This window comes from Sminthopsis crassicaudata, chromosome 3 (genome assembly GCF_048593235.1).
Source record: "Sminthopsis crassicaudata isolate SCR6 chromosome 3, ASM4859323v1, whole genome shotgun sequence".
NCBI classification, from domain to species: Eukaryota; Metazoa; Chordata; class Mammalia; order Dasyuromorphia; family Dasyuridae; genus Sminthopsis; species Sminthopsis crassicaudata.
In genome coordinates, this window is record NC_133619.1 from 247,824,602 (window position 1) to 247,829,755 (window position 5,154).

Consider the following 5,154-nt stretch of genomic DNA (forward strand, 5'->3'; position numbering starts at 1 on the left):
GAGGAGGGAAATAAAAGCTCTGAAGTAGAGGTTTATACCTAATTTATTTTTTCAAAATAAGTTTTATTGTTATCTTTTGTTTTTAAATTATAATCATTTTTGGTCATAGTTTTACTCTTCCTACCTTCAGACATTCAATGTCCTCATCTTATAAAAACAAATAAAAAAAAAGAACTTCAAAACAATTAATAGACACAGTGATCCCAGATCTGGTAGTAAACATAAGTTTCTGTACCCAAAGCCCCTCATGTTTCCACCAAAAGACAAGACATTTCATCATCTAGACCAGGGCTATATAAACTTTTTCCACTCACAACCCCTTTTCACCCAAAAATTTTTTTCCATGATCCTGGATATATAGGTATATAAAATAGGTATATAAATCAAACATTTACTGATAATAAATCATACTTTTGTGACTATTGCATTCAATTATATTGCCATATATGGGACTACAGTCCCCCCACAGTTTAAGAAGTTTTGATCTATAGTATCCGGCCAAGATTAGACATGTCATTGGCTCAGAAGTGATTCAGCTCTGTTTTAACATTCGTTTCATTTACACTATCATAGTCATGATTTAGTGGACACTGTGTGATACAATGGATAGAGTGCCAGACCTGGAGTCAGGAAGACTCATTGTTCTAAGTTCAAATCTGTCCTTAGATACTTTTTAGCTGTGTAAAGTTACACAAGGGTAGGATAGGGCAAGTGAGTGACTCGTCTAGTTTGCCTCAGTTTCCTCTTCTGTAAAATGATCAGGAAAAGGAAATGGCAAATCACTCCAGTATCTCTGTCAAGAAAATCCTTAAATAAGGTCATGAAGAGTCAGATGCAAGTAAACAATAATAAAAGAAATCATCACTAACAGATCACAGCAATTATCTCATGATTTTCCAAATTCCTCATATCCATAGTGCAATAATAATATTCCATTATATTTATATGCCATATTTTGTTTAGCTTTTCCTAAATAAATAGGAAACCATTTTCTTCTTCTTCTTCTTCTTCTTCTTCTTCTTCTTCTTCTTCTTCTTCTTCTTCTTCTTCTTCTTCTTCTTCTTCTTCTTCTTCTTCTTCTTCTATTTTATTTTTTTTTTTTTTGCTACCACCAAAAGTGATACTATGAATATTTTGGTAAATATAAAACTATTTCTTCTGTCTTTGCTCTCCTTTGGATGAATATATCCAGGAGAAAGATATCTGGGGTGAGAAGGTAGGAATAACTGAATTACTTTTCTCAAAATTCTAAATTGGTCTCTGATGAGATTAGAGTTAGGGAACCAAATGATGAGATTAGGGTGGTCAGGAATGTTAGTATCAGGTTTGGTGTTCAGGGAACCAAATGAAGAGGTTTGGCTCCCCTTTAGGGATCATTTCAGCGGGCAGAGGGTTCCTTGGCATAGCATGGCATGGCATAGCATGGCATATTAGGCTCTCTGCAAGGACTGAGCCCCAAGTTGCCATTTTTATAAGAAAATCTGAGACAGAAGTTTCAATCAAATGAGATTCCCTTAATGCTGTCACTGCCCCCAGGCCTAGATAAGACCACTTACTGGGAGTGGTCTTGAGCCAACAATAGGAGTCAATAGAAATCTAAATATCCAGCTAAATGAGATTACTTCAACTAGTCCCACCAAGTTAAGCCACTTTATCTTGGTTCCTTGGGACAGGTCTCACAGAGGCAGGGATTCAAGGAGAATTTCTCCTTGAAGGAGTTTTCAGAGAGTTTTGGGGTCTCCCCTTCAATTTCAGACTCCTCTCATCAGTCTCCACAATAGTGTATCTGTTCACAGCTCAATCTACATTGCTTATTTCTATCTTTTAATAACTTTGCCAATTTATCAGAATTGTTTTAATTTGCATTTCATTTATAATTACTTACTTGTAATCTATAGCTCATATGGGTGTAGATGATTTTGTACTTCTTTAGAAAGCTGTTCATATTGTTTGACCTCTTATTGTTGGGGAATTACACTCAGTTTTACATATTTGTATCAAATTCCTATATATCTTGGATATTAGAATTTCATTTCAGATATTTGACATGATTTTTTTTCTATTTGTTTCTTTTCTTTTTCTAACTTTATTGATTTTGTATGAACCTTTTTTTGTATGTTTCTATAACTACTTTTTGATATTGTTTTATCATTTGATTTTTAATATAATTCTTCTATTTTCCCTAAGGACTGAACCATCCTTTGTAATAAAGATTAAAAAAGAAATAAATATTCCATATTCACAGTCCCTAAGTCAGCAAAAAAAGGAGGGAATATTGTATTCATTTTAACAAAATTCATTGACTCTTCTCCCTTCTCCCTACCCCCAGCACCAGGACTTATGTCACTCTTAAATATAGCCAATATGGATAAATCTAATACAAGGTTCTGACTTAATCAATGTCACTCTTGAACATTAAGGACCAGTTTGATATGATAAACCTTTACTAAATGTTGTGGAGACAGCCAGTAGAAATCCATGAAATATAATTTTATTGCTTATATGAGATAATTCCAACTAGGCTAACAAAATATTGCTTAAATAGAATTCTTTAGGAGACCTGCTTCAGGATTCAGACTAGTGTAGTAAACTAGTAATCAGTTTTAGATTAAGTGAGATGGCTTGCAGTTCAATTCAATAAGCTATGTGAGACTGCTGTGTACCCAGCCTTATCCTTGACATTTGTAAGGGTAGGGAGGATGGGGGAGAAGGAAAATATATTCTCTGACCATGAGATTCTGCCTTTCAGTATGGAAGCAAGATGAGCAAGATGAGGGGCAGTGAGTAACTCTCATTGATCTTATCTGCCATTACAAGCCTTTAGAGCTAGAACCACAAACATTCTTGAATTAGTAGTCATAGCTCTGCTGATTAGACCACCTGTATATTTTAAGCCAATCATCCATAAAATAAAGAAGTCAGACCATGTAAATCCCTCTCAAACCAATCCAATTAATAGGGATTCCCAACTTGGAGTACATGAATCACTGAGTAGTATGGGGATTTTGTTAAGGGAGTACGGAGGAAATTTTATAAATGATTCTATATTTTATTCAAATAATCTAAAAATAGTAGTGTTAGTGAAAATAATTTTATCTAATAACTTTGTGATACTAAAATTGTTATACAGTGTGGTGATTCAAGGAAATTCCAATAAACTTGGATAGAAAATGCTGTCTGCATTCAGAGAACTATGGAGACTGAATGTGCATCAAAGCATAGTATTTTCACTTTTGTTGTTGTTTTCTTGTTTTTTTTCTTTTGAGCTGACATGACAGTATGAGGAACATGGAAATATGTTTAGAAGAATTGCACATGTTTAATCTATATTGGATTACTTGTTGTCTTAAAAAGAGGGGAAAATGAGGGAGGGAAGGAGAAAAATTTGGAAAAAAAAGTTTTGCAAAGGGGAATGTTGAAAACTATATATGTATAATATTCTTGAATAGTATGGATGCTATGTATGAATGTATAATACTATTGATTTTTTAATAGTTAGTTCAATAGTTCAATGTTATATGGCAAATAAAATTTTTTATGAAAAATAATTTCTTGATTTTATTTCCTATATCCAAAATAAATTCTAGAATTTAATTTATATTTTATATTGAATGAATTTAATATTAATTTTCTTTTATATTTTACATAGAGTACAAGAAGGTTTTACTGTGATTCAGAATGGTAGGGGGACTAAAAAAGACTGGGAAAAATATTGTATAAGGCAAAAAGTGAAAACTTTGACTACCTTTCTAGAAGAAAGAAGGAAACAAGAACTAATTACTTGCCAGACACTGTGATAAGCATTATAAATATTATCTCATTTGATTCTTGTGACAATTCTGGGAGTGGGTGCTATTATTATTCCAATAATCTATAAAGATGTTGAAACTTATAGTGGTTAAGTGACTTATCAAGGATCATATAGCTAATAAATGCCTGAGGGTGAATTTAATAATAATAATAGCCAACATGTATATAGCTCTTACTATGTCACAGGCACTGTGTTAAGCACTTATAATTATTACCTCAATATATTCTCACAAGCAGCTTGGGATTCCCTCTCTCCCACTTTTTTTCTCTCCAAGTCCCATGTTCTTTTTATAAAACTTATTTTTATTTCCCCAGTTACATGTAAAAAATGAATTTTTGGTCATATATGTACATTCTCTTTATAAAAAACATACTTTCTTATGAATTATGTTGGGAGAGAAAAATCAGAACAAAAGGGAAAAACCATGAGAGAAAAATAAGACAGAAGAAAAAAAAAAAAGTGAACATAACATGTGCTGATTTACATTAAGTCTTTATAGTTGACTCTTTGGATGTGGATGGCTTTTGTCTTCCAAAGTTTAATTGGGATTCCCTCGAATTACTGAACTGCTGAGAAGAACCAAGACTGTCATAGTTGATCATTGCACATTTTTGCTGTAGACAATGTACTCCTGGTTCTGCTTGTTTTGCTCAGCAACAATTCATGTAAATCTTTCCAAGCCTTCCTAAAATCTACTTGTTCATAATTTTCAATAGAACAATAATATTCTATTACTTTCATATATAACTTATTCAGCCATTCCTCAATTGATGGGTAACTACTCATTTTCCAATTCTTTGCCACCACAAATAGGATCCCTTTTTTACAGAAAGGGAAACTGAGGCACATAGAAGTTAAATAGTTTGTCCAGGGTCCCCCAGATAATAATGTCTGAAAGCAATTTTGAACTCAGATCTTCTAATCTTCAAGACTAATACTCCATGCACTGTATCATCTCACTGCCACTTTAAGAAGAGAAAAGGATGCTAGGGTTTCCAAAGTCTTGCTCAGACTGACAACTAACATTGAAATCTTTTTTTTGGATGTAGTTTGGTACCTTTCCCCTCAAGAAAAAAAAAAAAATCAAGGTACAATCAAAAAAGGAGATTTCTAAAAAAAACAAATAAAATAAGTTAACATTATAAAGACACAAAAAATTGCTAAGCTTTCCATTGATCTTATCTGCCATTATAAGTCTTTAGAGCTAGAAGTCAGAGGTCATCTACTCTGACCCTGCCATTTTAGACATGAGAAAGATGAGACTTGGGTTAAGTGATATGACCAAGGTCACATAGCTAGGCAAGGACAAATAAGGGACTAGCTGAGGGATCCTGGGGCTTTGC